Raw genomic sequence first — 17,444 nt, 5'->3', positions numbered from 1 at the left:
GCTGTACAGCAGTGGGTCAGATCAAGTCAAGGGGAAGCTGTGAGAGTGTTCTTGACAGAGACCTTCTTTGGAGTGTATCTCTGCAATGTACGCAGTGATTTTCAATGTGTTGCTGAATCTCAGTTGTCCTGTCTCTGTCTGTCTAAGATAAAACTTCAACACTTGTTGTTCTCATTTTGCTCCAGTATGGAAAGGTATACCAAAGGACAAGGGAGGCAGGGAAAAAAAAAAAAACAAAAAAAAAAAACAAACAAAAAAAAAAACAAACAACAAAAAAAAAACCCTGTTACTATTGTTTGTAAAACTTACTAATAGGGACTATGGAAATCAACTTGGAAACCAGGAGTTCAGTCTTTCTTTGGGAGGGATGGATGCTAACCACCCCTTGGTTTTGGGTGTTGCAACAGTTTTGTGATGACAGAAGCATCTCCCCTGAGTCAAGAGGGTTTGAGAACTACTTTATCTCCACTGCTCTGTTCAGTGGGGGTTGACATCCACCTATGCCACTATGGCTTTGATGCAGCTCTATGCAGAGTAGCTGAATGAGTGCTTTCCAGCAGCAATGTCATCATGAAGCCTGAAACCCTTCAGAAAGCTCACCAGCTTTTCAGAGGCAGACTGCAGGAGAGTGACTAACATTGGAAATGAGAATTGGGTCTCAGAGCTTTTGAATTCATTGGACTTTTTGCAGCAAATTTAACATTACATGAACCAAGTGCACTGCTCTCCTCTTTTGACACGCTCTTTTGAAGATCTCTGATAGTGCAGGGGAATATAAATCATTCATGGGGAACTTAAAATATTGGTTGATGTGATGTTTTCCCCTTGGTTTCAGATGTTTATCAGTTATACAGTTTTCTTTGCTGTTCTAAAGGATTTTAAATTTAAAATAAGCCAGTGAAATCAAGAGAGTATTTCCTTATGGACATACCTGCTTTTCCCAAATGAAAAGGTAACATCTGTAGTATGAATAATCTGTTTTCCTAAATTAGTATGCAGCAGTGATATCTAGGTTTGAGCTTCAACTTCTGCTTAATTAACTAGTAGCATTTCAGAGATCATTTGTTCCACCAGCATCTCCTTTTCAGACATTATATAACTGCATTTCCAGGGCTGTGCTCAACTTTCAGGTTAATGCCAGTGTATCTGAGAGCACTCAGTTTTCTTCAGTGGATTGACTCCTGACTTACCTCAATGTAAGCACCAAAAATAGAATGTGGCTTCCATGGATGCAATATTGATGTCTTTTCTTCCTCATATTTCAGTGATATTACACTTGTAGGAAAACCAAGATGCTATCTGGAGAGGGGCTGGGAACCTCTGTTGCCTGGGATATATGATACCTGCAAAAGCCTCTATTTGCTGCATTACTCACAAGGAAATTGTTTTATTACTTTCTAAGCTACTCTTTTCTGAGAAACTGTTGGACAAATTTATTCATCTGGCATTCTTGTCAATGTAAACACATGCAGCAACTTTGCACTTCAAGGGTAGCTTACTTGGTCAGGAAAAATGATTCACGCCCACCATCCCTTTGCAAGGTGTCTCCTCTGTGTTGACTTCTGACTCAGCTGCCTGTGGAAGAGGAGTGGGAGGAGAATTTCTTGGATTTTGATCACCTCTTTGGTTCCTGAATTTACAATAAGGAAGAAAATTTGTGCAGTTATCCCTTGTGCAGCTATCCCTTTGTGAGTTCTTTTGAGAAGATTGTTCCTAAACATCTTTGGCACTGTCATGGTGAATTTTTCAGCACTGTCTGCAGCTGAGTGGCAACTGACGGCCCAGTGAATCTCTGTTGGTTTGGACTAGGAGTGGCCCATGATTGTGGGTGCAATCCATCCCTTTCATCTTCTAGTTACTCAAAGATGAAGTATTGCATCCTTACAGTTCTGCAGTCCCTGTAGCTTCCCACCATTCAAAAGCATCATCATGTACTCATTTTCTCTTCTGTCAATCTGTGCATCTCATCTGGCAGTTTTACCCCTAGATTAAAGTTTTTCCCTAGGAATAGAAAATGAATGTTTCCTATGCCGTCTACATGTGTCAGATCTTATGGATATCAGTGGGTGACATTTACTAGCATTGTTCATTCACTGAGCAAGACTGGAAATGCATCTCTTATTCTAAAATGGGCTTTGCAGTCTGGACAACCCTGTCAGCCTTGCCATTTTTTTTGAGACTACCATGGATGACTGTAGTCCCGCAGCTAAGTTATATTTATCCATATGTGACATATGTCCTGATATACTATGAGGCACTAAGAAAGTACAAATAGACTCTTCTGAGACAATGTGCAAACAGACCCTGGCCTGTACACATCTCACCAGCCAGTAAAGCTGGACTCATGCTCTAATCAGCTGAAAATGGGTACTACATTCTACCAAGGCAGTGATTTCATCTCTTCCTTTTCCAAGACTCCCTGGCTGATCACATAGTAGTTCCATAAGCAGGGTAGACTTTTTAAAGGTAGTGTTACAAATGGCTACAGTATATTCTCTGTTCAAAAACTGATAGATACAAATGCCTAAGAATCATAAATGCAGTCATTGATATATTTATTGATCTAAGTTTCTACCAATTAGGAGGAAGAAGTGATTAAGTGTACAGGAAGAAATTCTTGTTATGATATTACCCTCCTGATTGTTATCTGAACTGGGGAAATGATGAAAACCCAAATGCAATTGTAGATGTACAAGTGTGAACTTGGTTCCACTGACAGCTGAAGGTTTTATGTATCATGCTACCCTTTGGAAGATGTGTTTTATCAGTGCATTTTCAGTGAAAGCTGTATAAAAAGGTGTGGTATAAAAAGGAAGTGGTACCTATCCGATATGGCTGAATACAAGGACATAGAAGTTACAGTCTCTCCTCTTATAAATTCCAGCTACATATGGAATAGTGTTCTGTCACACTACTCAGAGTCCTTTAGAAATTACTTTGTCATTGATGCCACGGTGATGTTACTTGCTCAATAGACTGTGGAGCAATCTGGCAACTTATCCCGTTGATGACCTCCTGTCTCACCCTCTAGGAAAGTATGTCCCTCCCCATGACCTGTAAAAAAATCCTAAAACAATTAAGACATTATCTTGAATATGTAGGTTAAATGACTAAAACAGTGTGGAATGTTTTCCAGTTTATTCTCTTTTCAGAGGGGGAAAAATAAAGGAAGAAAATTATAAGGTGGGTAGTTAATGCCCAAGAGAGAATTTTGGACTTCATTTTGCAAGGATATTTGTGAGCTCATGGCAGTGATAATCACTGTGGATTTGGAGATCAAACAATGCTCAGAAAATTGCTGTTAGTTCCCTCAAATAATACAATCTGTACTGTGTCTTTACAGTAAATAAAAACTGAACTGCTGATCAGTCTGCACAAAATTTATCTTTTCATTAGGCGGGAGACTAATGCAGGAGCTAGAAGTTTATGTATTAGAGTAAATCCACGATCAAAAGCTCATTGTATGTGGAATGGACATAGAACTTACAGGATGTATTTTTTTCTTTTTTATTTTTGTTGTGCCATATATGATATTTGTAAACGTGCCTTCTCTGGGAAAGAAAAACAAATAAGCCATATAGCTCCTCAGAGAGGTTTTGGATACTTCAGCAGTGTCACTGAACTGACCTCAGGCTAAATCGTGAGAAGAATGAGTTGTACCATGAAGAGTTCACTGTCATTTATCCGGTAGTGGCACAGTAGTCCCCTTGGAGCTCAGCATTTCTCAGCTCAGCTTTGTCTGGTCCTAGCACACCTGAGCTTTGCTAACTGAACCCAGCTTTGCTGGGAGCCCAGTAGGTCAGCTTACCATGCACCTAGCCAAATGGCAGCACTGAGCTTTCAAGTCTGGGTCTAACATGCTAAGTCAGTGTTCTGGCTGCAAGTAGGTGTGCCATACTGAATGGATGAAATGAAGGACTTTCTCTAAATTCTTTTTCTGAGAGGTACTTATGTCACAGCAGTACAGAAAGAATTGAGTTTTTGCTGTAGTGTTTGGATTTAGTGCAGATGTGGACCAAAGATATTTCCTAGAAATGCTTGCTTTTCAGATGTTGGTTAGAACTTCCCAGAGATACCCCTTCCTTTTCAGTGTTGACAGACCACGTTCACATACTGCCATGTATGTGACATGCTGACAGGAAAGAAACAAGGTACAGGAAATTAGATCTGGAATACATTATTAAGAAGCTCTTTGGCATATCAACTGTATAATCTTGGAAGCAAAATAAAAAACAAACAAGAGTTTAAACTCTAATTATCCCAAAGGGTCCTTTTGTCAGAAGACTAACTAACACTGCAAGAATCTCACAGTATAGAACATAGAAACAAGTGCTGTTAACAAAAACTTGGCATCTTTCAGAAATTTATTTGCAGGTTGCTATGAGTCAGTAGGAAATTCTTCTCAGTCAGTTTTGTCTGTCTCAAATTGTATTACATCACAGTATAGAAAATTGGCAGAGTTCCAAAGGACCCCTCTGTATAAAAAATTCCCTTTATTTTCAACTTTCTGCATGTGTTGCAAAACTGATGACATTAATAAATTAAGAAGCAAGGGAAAGAACATGAACACTCTTGCCTTTATGCATAATGGAGATTTTGCCTTGACAGGTTCAGGGAAAAGACTCCATCTGTGTCCATTTCATTTTAACTTTTGACAACGACATGCCTATATACAAAGAATATTGCAAGTATACCAGGTCCTTCTCCAGCAAGACTGTGGTTCTGTCAGTAACTTGGATTTTTCTCTTCCTCGGTTGCTTTTGTCCTGGTTCTTCCCCATGGCGTTCCTGATGACTTTCTCTGCTTTCTGATTAGCATCTTACCTTGACTGTTGGGCTGGCTGTGGACCCTGAAACATCTTATATAACTTTTTGTGTATTTCTACAAGAAAAGAAGAGAAAACAAAGATAAAATTGAAAGAGAATAACAAAATAAGAGAACATATGTTTTCTTTTGTTCCTTGTAAGAGCTTTTTCTCTACATAGGGCAACTCTTCCTACAGTCAGGTGGAATGTTTAGATATATTCAGATAAAATGAAGAAATAGGAGAATAATGAACAACCTAACACAGACAAAACTTCATCTTATCATAATGGGTGGAAAAGCACTTAACATTTATGAAGAGTAGAAGGAGAAAAGAGGAGCAGAGGGGAGAGGAAGTCAGTGAACTGATATCTCCAAAACCTACAGGCTTTGTTTTCCTGATTTGATTCACTCAGTATAAGCAAACACCTCCCAAGAATGCACACAGGAATTAAAATGCTGGTTTTCTTTCATAAAAATGAGTGCACTATTGCGGCTAATAAAACTCTTCTAAAACCCTCAAGGCACATTAGTTGCTTGCTGGTGTGATGCCAGTTTTGTTCATCCTGGATCTAACACACAATGTATAGAAGCTCACTTGACTCACGTGTGATTTGGGAGCTCTCAGAATCATGGCAGCTTGCAAAAGCAACTCAGTGAAGCTCCACTAGCCATCCATTTGCGATGAGAGTCAAATACTCTCTGAATCAAGTAATTCATTTCTGCCTTTCTTTTTGAATGGCTGGATTAGCATTCATGCTAAAATTAGAGGACTGCTGTAAAAGCAAAATACTCCAAAAGAAATTTTCTTCTTGGATTTCAAGCTTCAAAAGAATCTGAGTCTGACGCATTCACAGCCCATCACCTAACTTATAAAAATTTGTCCTCATTTCATCGTGTCTTCACTGATGGTCATTTTTTAACTGTAGAGATTAGACTTCCACTATATATTCTGTACACCATTGTCTTGTGATTAATGTTCCATGAAGAACAAGTGATTTAACCTGTTCCATCAGGACTGAAAATCTAAGCATAGTAGACTTTCAATTCCTTTATTTCATACTAAAGATGTTCAGTAGTCCAAACAGTATTTCTAGCATAATGTTCATGTGATGTTCATAATAAAAAGCACCACGATTTTTTAATCTTATGAGAGAAGCAGAAGAAATAGTATGTGGAATTCATCTTTTTAGCATGTTCATTTGCTTCGCTATTTTGCTCCCAGCAGTACCAAGTAAAACATCCAGCTGCTCTCAAACATGGACAGATTCCAGCCTACAGGTTAACAAGCCAGTCAGTATAAAGTGCAAAGAAATCATATAAAGCTTAGAATCCATGCCCTCTCAGCATGTTTCCTGGAACGGAGTCATGATTCAGTATAATTTTAACTCTCTCAGTTGAAAAAACTGAAGATACGTAGTTAAAAGAACAGGGACCTCTAGCTATGCATCGGTATCTGTGCTTTAACTACATGATTCTGCTTGTGTCTGCTTCCCTATTACATATTCCATCTATGGTTGCACTAAAAGATGAACCAATATTTGTTATGATATTGAGAATCTCAAGAAATATACATATATATTTTCCCCAAAGATGTATTATAACAACAATTTCTTGTAGCATTTGTTTTAGTAGTTGCACTGAAAGACTCATGCTTGAAAAAAAGTGAGTCCTGTTTTCAAAATCTGAATTGGTCAGTCACCTTTATCATCAGTCAAGGTCCCTTTACATCCAAAATCTCCTTGATGTTCAAGCTGATAAAACGTGATCAAATGGAAATGCTAGCCTCTGTGTGTTTCTTTTTATCATTTGTTAAATTCACAAAACTGTTCACTTTATCCCATTTGACCTCTTCTATGACTGACTGAAATTGCTTCTTGAAATAGCTTATCAGTTCAAAGCTGTACAGAAATAAATAGTGCAGCTTGCATAAAAGCTTTTCATTTTAACGTTTACATTCATTTCTGTGCATAGGATGAGCAGAAGAAATCTAATGAAGTAAGCCATTACTGAGATTTTTTAAAATAAAAAGTTTATTCAGTCACATGAGTAACATTACATTATTTCAATCTTGTGTGGTCTTTCAGGTCCCTCTGAGACATGAAGTCACTCCAAATAAACAACAGAAACTCTTTCTATCTTGTGATAAACTTTCTTTGTTGGAATACTTGAGTGGGGAATGAAAGTGGAATGAATAGACCAGATTTACCTTGCAGGCTGTAAGCCAGGTCATGCAGGCTGCAAAATCTTAATCAAATAAAAGGTCATTCTTTGTTAATGGTCAGATTTTCTCTTTGTGGCCAATGATTACTTTTGGCACCACTTTGGAACTAAGTTATTCATGGGCTAAGATGTAACAGTATGTCGGTTTCATTTTGGAGATAGTCATAGGTTTCTTCAGAGATTACACTCCAAAGTGATAGTCTATGTGAAAAATAAATTGACCTCTTTCAATGGTAAATGAAATATTAGTGCGGGGTTGTTTCTTTTTTCATATGTTTCTTCATCTATGCCTGACACAAAAAGACATACTCTAAAAGCAGACTTATTTTAAATAAAAGTATGATATTGTTCCTGTGAAATTTATGTGAGAGTGGAGGAGGGTCCTCAGATGGCACAGAAATGGAACTCTTGACATTTAATGTCCTCAGTTCCAATGACTGTGAAGAATCAGGTTAGAACAAACAGAGTAAACAGAACACAAATCCAAATTAGATTAATAGCTGCACAATTTTTAGAAGTTAAGAGTCGTTTATATGACCTGAGAAATCTAAGCAGAAATAATTAGAGTTCTGTTAAGAGCTAGTGTTTAATTACGGCTGACAAGGACTTAATTATTTAATCAAATAAGGTTTTATTGCTAATGCATCTATCTTTAGAACACCATGGCAGAAGGAGATTTTCAAAGTTGCTTATACAAAAATGTAGGCTAACAAGTTCGTACTATGACAATTCAAGAAGCTTAATATAAGATGCTGATTTTTTTTTGAAAACTACAAAAGGATTTGTTCATGAGGCAGCTGGCCTTCAGCAAAACCTTTTGTTGTATCAACTTAAATAACTTTAGCTTTACTTTTCTTGTTAAGAGCAGTTTTGGAACAAATTGGATGTGATACTGTGTGAAAAATGATGAGCAGGCAAATGGAATCTTCAAATGTGACAATGGATGAAGAATAGTTCAGTGATATTTAGAAACTGAATTTTTGCTCTTAAAGAATATTAGAAGACAGACAAAAAGAAGAGGTTAATAACACATATGCCAGGAACTTCCATTAGTATAACAGTAGTTATGCACTTAAATCAAGTGTAGAATTGGCCCTAGATATCTCTGGAGATAAAGAGGGCCAGCCTTGAACACACATAACCCAAAAACTTCCAGTGACAGTGAGACAATAAAAATGAGTATTACACATAGAAGAAAATGATGAATGGTTCGAAAAAGTCTTTTTCTAAGCAAAGTTAAATAACCAGTTGGATAGGAGGAAATGAATTTTACTGTGTCTGTGGGTGAGGCAATGAAGCACCAGATTTCTAAAAGTTTGTATTTTTTGTAAATTAATGGGAAAAAAAGAAAATACAAAACAAACAAACAAACAAACACTCATGCAATAACCAAGACAATTATGATTAATTAGATTCCAAATAAGCAAGACAGTAAGTTACATCTCTTAGAAAGCTCAAACGAAGGCATCTTGTCATAGTGCAGAAGCCGTACTGTTGAATGAACAGGCAGGAACTGACTGCAGATGGTGCTGATATGCTTTTTGCACTGTGTACTTTAAATATTTTTCTGCTTCTGTGGTGGCATCCTAAATTACGCTTCCAAAATACTAATAGTAGAAACTAGAAGGAAATAAATATTTGAGACAGCTACAAAATGGCATTTTTGTAAAATAAATAATCAGCTCCACTATTGTTATGTGTTTCAAAAACATAATAAAACATATCAAATTCTGTAAATTCTGAGTGTCTTGACACTGAGGAAACTCGGGGTAATTTGAAGGTTGAAAGTGCTCAGCTGTAAAAGTGTAATGACTTCAGTAGACCCTCTCCCAAATGCATTGTTGCAGATGGGAAAATTATTTTTTCTTGTCTTCTGGGAGAGAGTTCTTTAGATGCTATAAATGTGGATTAGGTGGAATGAAGATTTGCTGTCTAGTGGAAGCACCCAGAGGAAGGAAAGGAAGCATATTACTCCTGCCTATTCCCTGCAGAATGAAAAAGACAAGAGAAAAATAAATCTTGTGAACTTATAGAATGAATGAGATAGCAGAAGAAAATTATCTGCTCAGTTTCATACAGAACTAAACCAGTAGATCTTTCCAATTTCATTTAATTTTGAACAAAATTTTGATCTGTTTTTCAGATAAAATATTGTCATGTGGACATGAGAAGGCTCCTCCAGTTCTATCAAAGCATGCAAAATTATTCCTTTTGTGGTAGCCAACTAATGGGCAAGTATTTGACTCTGGCATAGATTTCTTTTATCTATAGAGTGCATACAAGTTACTGCTGGACAAAAGGTTTTCTATGAAATACAGAACAAATAGGAAATAGATAAGGATTAGTGTTAGCTGTTGACTCTTCTCTCACTTATCAAAGTTATAGTTTTTCTTTTTTTTATTTATGTATGTCCTACAAATAATCTGACTGTTTTCAGTGACAGCTGATGAGCCTTTGTCTTACTTTGTTAGATTTGGTTGAGACTAAAAATGTAGTTTTAATTTGTAAGGAACCCCATTGTTTCTTTAAAAATAAATAAATAAATAAATAAATAATCCCAAGTAAAGAAAAAGAATAAATATGGAAATGACAACATTACAAAAAAATTGCCTGAACAATCATTGTTTTGACTTGGGATACAAGGGCATAGTATGAAAGATAATGTGAAAAATAAGGTTACTGACATTCACAAAATGTCCTAGTAAACTTTAACCTAAAGTATTAGCAAAAATAAAATATGAGTGGCATAAATCAGAAAACTCCTTGTAGCAAGCCCTGGAGACCTAGTTTGCTCTGAAGCTGTGGGGATGTGCAGCCAGAGAAGTTTGTATCCTCTGACCTCCTAACTAGCACTGTGGATAGAGACTTGACACTCAGCCTACTCATAGGGTGATGCACAGCCCCGGGCTTTAACGTATATTCTTCCAACATTATGGAGTTCTTTAGAAAGTGTTCTTTTGTTTTGGCATGCAACATTATGTAAGATTCATAAATCAGTAATCTTCCATGAAGTCATTACAGAAATGTCAAATAGCTTTCTAAAGCCTTTTCAGTACTTAGCATATGTCTTTCATCCCACTGTGCATAGGGTTTTCTATTCCTTTTGGACGTCAGCACTGACTGCCTGGTTACTTTGCAAGTAAAAACCACAGACCTAGTACTAATCTTGCAGGTATTCATCAATGAGGCTTACTTTATCAGTCTTCATTTTTCTGACCTTGTCTTGGCTTATATAAATTTCTATAAAGAAATTTTATAATTATGAGGGGAGGGGACTATTTCTAATTTATTTATTTATTTATTTATTTTGGGTGCAATAATGTGGAATTACCATAAATCTTAATGTAGAAATGTAGAATTAATTGTACCAAAACAGAAGTTATTGTAGCATGTAAAATGAAGTATTAATGACCCCAGCAAAATGACTTGATATGGAGTACAGCTATGGCTTGGTAGCCAAGGCCTCAAATACATGGAATACTGGCAGAGGGGTAACAATGGTAACAGAGGCGGCACAAATTAGCATTACAGAACAGGAGGATGTATGTATCTCACCACTGGTCTCTTATTGATTACTGAAGAAAAGCAGACTTGGGAGCAGGTTTCAACAAGATCCAGTCATCTAACGTAAGTCAGATGCTACATCTTTATTAAATACAGGTATGTGTGGAGTTCTAAAACAGTGAAGAAAAAGAAAAGCATAGATTGTGTCAACTGTCATGTAAAAGTAGCACCAAGGACTCAGGAATGAAGAAGAAAGCATCAATGTGGCAATCCTGGCAAAGGACTAGGGACACTGATGTATGCCTTCACAATCCAGCAGCCTTCAGACTGGAATACAGTGAATGGTAAATGTAAAAGCAGACAGATTTTTGGAAGTTTGTGTAACAAAGACAGTTTTATTATCATACAAACTTTTTCTTTGTGTTACAATTATTTCTCTCTTTTGGTAGTAATTTTATGTGAATGATCAGACAAAATGTGAATAACATTAATAGAAAATCACTATCTTTGCATATAAGTTATACTTTGCTTTTCATGGGATTTTTTATTTTATTTTATTTTATTTTTTATTTTTTTATCTATATCCAGGTGCAGTTATAACTTTAGTATTTACTTGGGAGTGACTGCAGCATAGTAATGACTACAATGACAGCAAATATAAAACATATTCATGGTTTCTTGACTTTCATGACTTGCAGGAAAACAAACACTCATCTATAGTGTTTCTAATCTTAGCAGTCCTAAGAGTCATGTTTATTATTAGAAACACTGCCTTTGTGTAGGAAGAACTTGAGAATAATAACTGCAAAATGGAAAAATCCCACTGTCTAGAAACTTATAAAGTGGTACTTTTCTCCTTATCATATGGTGGTCTTTAAGCTCTTAAATTTAGCAATACACTGTATGTTTCGAATAACGAAAGGAATGGCTCAATCCTCTCACCTAGGTCATCGGTGAAGATATTGATGAGAACAGGCCCCAACACCAACCTCTGGGGAACACCACTCATGACTGGACACCAGCTGGATTTAACTCCATTCACCATCACTCTGTGGGCCTGGCCATCCAGTCAGTTCTTCACTCAGCAAAGAGTGTACCTGCCCAAACCATGGACTTCCAGCTTCTCTAAGGGAAACGTGGGAGAAGGCTTTGCTGAAATCTGTGTGGACTATATCAAGTCTTTCCTTCTTCCACCAGGCAGGTCATTTGATCATAGAAGGAAATCAGGTTGGTCAAGCAGGACCTGATTTTCGTGAACCCATGCTGGCTGGCCTGACCTCATGGTTGTCTGGCACATGCAATGTGATATCACTTGAGATAATCTGCTCCATAACCTATTGTCCCTGTAGAAACTCGAGTCGCTTGGGTACAGTTTTGAACAAAAAATTATGAAGTGGATATAAATGAACTATCAAATACTCCTGAACCATCTTTTAAAAAATATCAGAGTAGTGACTGTGGTGCGTCTCACTGCGTGTTAGTCTGTAGAATACTTACCTGATGGTGTTTGCTTTCATCTAGTATGGAGCTACTGGGTTCTGTCACACAAACATTTCTCATTTCATGACTCACTGATCTGATGCACTGGAAAAGCCCCTTTGGAAATGTTACAGTCGATCATTCCCATCTGCCTACCATATATGCATGAACTCCACAGCTGTCACTTAATAAAATCTGTGCAGTATTTTAGATAAATAGAATATCAGCTTAATAAAACTGCAGTGTAATAATTATTGCTCTAATTTTATCCTTCTTGATTTTACAAATTCTGTCATCCTCAAATCCAAATGAATATCAAACATAGTTGTAATTTTAAAAAGTTTTGCTTTTTGGTTGATTATCAGTAACTTTTCCTTTGGGGGTCTCTTCAAGGACTGTGCAACTGAATATACAAAAAAATACAAAATAAATATGTAAAATTCTGTGTCTTACTGTACAGAAAAGCAATATCTATCTTCTATCATGCAGCACTTTTATAAGTATATGTATACCTATTCATTTACATACTATTTACTAGTCCTCTCATCCTGATCAAAGTTTTATTAACCCTGGCAGTTTCATATGGGGATATTTTTATTTCCCACTTGCCTTACAAGTTCTACAATATTAAAGACAATCCTAGAAGTCTCATAAAACTCTTTTAAGAGCAGCTCTCCTCAATGACTCCTCTTTATATTCTTTTAAATGTAAGCAGGGATCATATTGTTTCTTTTTTCTTTTTAAGTTAGACATAGCTATAACAATGTTATTAGCATTTCTGCCCTTGCAATAGACTAGTTTCCAGAGTGTTTATTCCTGATCGAAGAGAATAGGAGCCATCTTCACCTATCAGAGTGTTTTACCTGCTGCAATAAAACATCAGGCTCCTCAGGGATGCTCCCCTTGGTGTCTGTTGTTTTGTGAACAAAGACATAATAATCCTGGAAAGACTGTACCTGTGAACATGATGTTTTAGTTAGATTGCACTCTTGGGATAGGCAGAGACCCAGGCTCCCAAAGTTCTTCCATGTCCTGTTTATGCATTTTACATGAGAGAGCCCTAAGCTACAGCCCTGGTTGCTGGGAGTGGAGATCACAGCTCAGGCCTTGTTCCTCCCAGGGGAGCACCCTGAGGAATGGGCACAGTAGACATATTTCCTTCCATGCTCTGTTCAGCAGTGACACAGACTCCACTGAACTTCCAGCTCTCAGTGATGAGTGAGGCTAAGGTGCTTCTGTGAGACTCAGGGGATGGGGGTTTCAGAAACAGAGTCCATTTATTTTGCTTTTGGCTCCTGCATAGTTCTTTGAATGTAAAAGTCTCAATCTACTAAGAAATTCCTCTGTATCATGCTGTTTACCACACCTAAATAATTTGCCCCATTGTTTCCTGGTCGGCATTAAGTAACATCTCAATGTCCAGTAATAAAAAGATTTATTGAGAGACACAGATATGGGGCAGGATCAGAGTAGTTTTTGTAGTGCATTGGATTTCTGTTGAGGATCTCCACTTCAAGTATTATGCACAGGACAGCACTTCCTCAGATTGTGTGATGTAACTTTATTATAGGTAAACTATCAGGGTTCCCAGAACTCACCATAATTTCTATTTCTTCTCCATACAGATTTCCCTGTGTTAAATTCTGAACCATTTTCATAGGGAGTGGTACTACTTTTCTCATCTTAATTAGTTGGAGACAGCTTTCAAAATTCCTGTTGCAGAAAATGTGCATTCCCTGCTTAAGAGAAGAGTGCCTCCAGCTAACGGTAGTCACTGTCAGACACAGATGCTGAAAGCATCTTTATTGAGGTCATGCTCATGGCTGACAAAAACCACCTTAGCCTAAAAATGTGAGGCAGAGAACACAAACACATAGTAAAATGGTAAATGAGCAGAATGAACAGAAATAAATTGCTGTCTGCTTAAATACATTGTTGCCATACATAGATCTGTGCCTTCTGGGAAAATAATTGCTTGCTTGAAAGTCAATAGGTATGATTATGGTGGTTTGGTCCTCCAAAGAATGAGCAGATCTTATGCAGCCTAAAAATGGACCTCTACAGAAGGATGCTATGGTTGCAATAATGGAATGTGAGTTTGAGAACAGCTCCTAACAGAGACATCTATCCAGAGCTACCAAATATGGGAAAAAGACTAAGAAGAGTCTGAGGCTGGAAGAAGGCTAGGGAGAAGCAGTGTATATGCTTTCCTTGTTCTTTCACTCTTCTCCAAGTCTGTGTTCATGGCTATTGATGAAGAAGCATATTGTCTGATTCAGCATGGCTGGTCTTCTGTGTAAATCACAGACCTTGCTGAGAATTCTGATTATGCTGACTGATTGCTAGCAGTCATGAAGATTTCTGGCAACACAGTTTTTAACTAATCTAGAAATGATTATCCTGGTGGTTAAAGAAAAGATGGGAAAACTGAATCACATCAAGCTTCTGAGCTTTGGTTATTTAGATATAATCACAGGATGGGTTTCCAGTCCTCAAAGGCAGAAAACAGCTTAGTAGGAGAATAGTTTATGTTTATAATTTCATCCTTAAACTCTTCCATTTTACCAGTTTTATTTCGAGTTTCTTTTTCTGTATTTATATTTGACCTGTAAATAAGTCTTCAACTTTGGATTAAACATTATAAAACTGTATGCATGTGGAATGTCAGGGGCTTATGATATGTGCTCTCTCCTAGACCTTGGGTTTAGTGCCAAACCTCTTAGAAAGAATGCTTTTTGGAAAGACTATATTTCAATTGACAGAGAAATTGTTAGGCTCACATCCTTCCACAGCAGGCACTGACCTCATGTCACTTTCTCACTGCCCAGCACAACTTTGACAGAAGTGGTTAACCACAGAACTACATTCACTGTATTTTATGTTTTATTTTATTTTATTTTATTTTATTTTATTTTATTTTATTTTATTTTATTTTATTTTATTTTATTTTATTTTATTTTATTTTATTTTATTTTATTTTATTTTTATTTTTTTTTATTTTTTTTTTTTTTATTTTTATTTTTCATTTTTAAACACTATATAAAACCAAAGAGAAACAGTTTCAAAATACTGGTGCTCAGACTACCGGGATGCAATGAAGACATCATTATTTTTACAGGTTAGTTTTTGGAGTACTAATAGAGAAGTTCACACAGCAGTAGGGAAACGGTAGGCCCCATAAATAAATTGGTCTTCCCAGAGCCCTTTAGAAATACTCACTTCTTTCCATTTTAAAAGGCAATTGGAAACTTAGTTTAGAAAGACTCATTCATTACTCCTCTCTTCCCAGAGGTAACAGAGTGCCCAAGACTGAGGCGCTTTGAAAGCCAGGTTTGAGTTGCCCTGGATTTGGGCCAGGGCTTATGAAGTTGTTTTTACTGAGGAACTGAAAGACAGGGGAGTATGACAGCACTCAGTGTTAAAATGTTCCAAATTAATATCTTGCATGGCACAGCATGGATATTGTAGTTGTTAATTTGTTCTTCCTGACAGTAAGTGGGAGAAAAGAAAATTTCAGCTGTTTACTTTTATAGTTGGCCTATTTATCCAAAACCTGACCTGTCTCACATGGAATTATAGATGTCTGCTAAATAAGTAATATGTATTCATTGCACCTGAATAAACTATTGCCATTAGAAGAAGCAGACATACTGAACTTCCCAGGGGCATAACAATGACTGTTCAATTTTCTATTCCCCAGTGGAAGGGGTAAATACATCAAATACATCTGGAGATGTACTATGTTGCTGCAAACATTGCTAACATATGTATGTTATATATTACACCTTACCGAGAGCCAGGGCTTTTTAAAACCTTGGTGACTAAACTTATTGGGAAATAAGTGACATTGGAGAAAGACAACACAAGGTAAAATAGGACACAGCAACAAATGAACCGTTTTGTTAGTGGAACAAATTGATACTTCACAGGAGATGCCCCTACAGAAGGTGTGACCAGTTCCTGCTGAGCTGTCTAATAGCATCCCAGTACGCATTGCAGATGGTTGTAGGCCAAAGGCTAGAGCACAAAAAGAAATTACATTCAAGAGAAAAACAGATAGATTTAAGGGAGGAAATAGCCACTTAGATTTTTCCTGGTAAGTTCAGAGCTGTCTGCTTTTCAGTGCAAAACAGGAATTAACATCTGCACAAATTTGATTAACTCTTCTTCGAGGTTTGTATAATAGAGGTATTCAGACTAAACCAAACAAAGATAAATGTGATGATTTTCACATCTTATCTCATATTTTTTAGCATGACTATCAAAAATTTGAAACAAAATAAGACTGATTAAATATATATATATACACATACATATATACATATATACATATGTATATATGCATCCTTATGTAATCAAATCAGTTTCAGGAAGGTGAACTTGAGGTTTTCCTCATTTTAGCTCTCAATAAGCATGAGCAATTGTTGAGGAGGAGAAGCACAATCAACTTTACTCTGTTCTCTAAAGTGTGGCAATAGTAAATCTTGCTCAGAAAGTAGAATCATCACTAGAAAGTGCAAACATTGCAGAATCATGCTAATTCCTGATATGCAAAAATGATCAATTCACTGTAATAATCGTTCTTGTTTGGACACTGTGAACAGGACTGGCAAGAGGCAAAGCTAGACTGAAGCTGGTCTGACTCAGAATTTGCAGTGGACTAACTGCAGTAGTTCTAATTGATTTAATCAAAGAAAAATGACAGGTAATCTTGTTTCTTGATCTAGGTCAGGATAAACGGATTAAAATTAGCGTATGGTGCTTATGGAAAAGGTCTTTGATTGTTTATTAAATCTTTTTATTACTTCAGTTTGGTTCACTAAATTTTGGGCGTGGGTCCATATGTTAGTCCAGCAGAATCCAAATGAATTTGTTTGCCTTCAAATTCTATTTTCTTTTTACCTTTTACATTTCCCTCAAGGTCACTAGCAAGAGAGTGTTCAATACAAATGAAACCTTAGGGTCTTTATTAGGAACACATCTGCTCAATGATGGCAAAAACTGTTCACAATTATTCTGGCAGCAGTTCTTTTAAGTAGTTTTGAATCATTCTAATATATAATGTTGATTTATCTTTATCTTTGTTTCTGTGAAAATACCATATACCACTTTGGAACAAAACCAAAATCTTTCTGAAAAACATTAATAACACTCTAAATATATTAAATTAACAACCATGTAATTCTCAGCTAAGCCTTAGAATCTCAGGAAAAAAAAGTCAGTGTACTCATTTTTTCCTCAAAACACATCTAATTTGATTTGTTCCTCTCCTTAATTCGGTAGTAACAGAATACTATACCAGCTGCCCATTATTTTTTCTGGGATTATATCAGTATGATAAATATATAAGTTCTTTAAAAATATTTTAAAAGGCTGTTTTCATATCATTCTGAAATTTCCTGTTATCCAAGAGTATTTAAACACATCCCTTTGGC

Source organism: Excalfactoria chinensis, chromosome 1, assembly GCF_039878825.1.
Source record: "Excalfactoria chinensis isolate bCotChi1 chromosome 1, bCotChi1.hap2, whole genome shotgun sequence".
Taxonomy (NCBI): Eukaryota; Metazoa; Chordata; class Aves; order Galliformes; family Phasianidae; genus Excalfactoria; species Excalfactoria chinensis.
The sequence above is the reverse complement of the archived record's forward strand: the minus strand, read 5'-3'. Positions refer to the sequence as shown.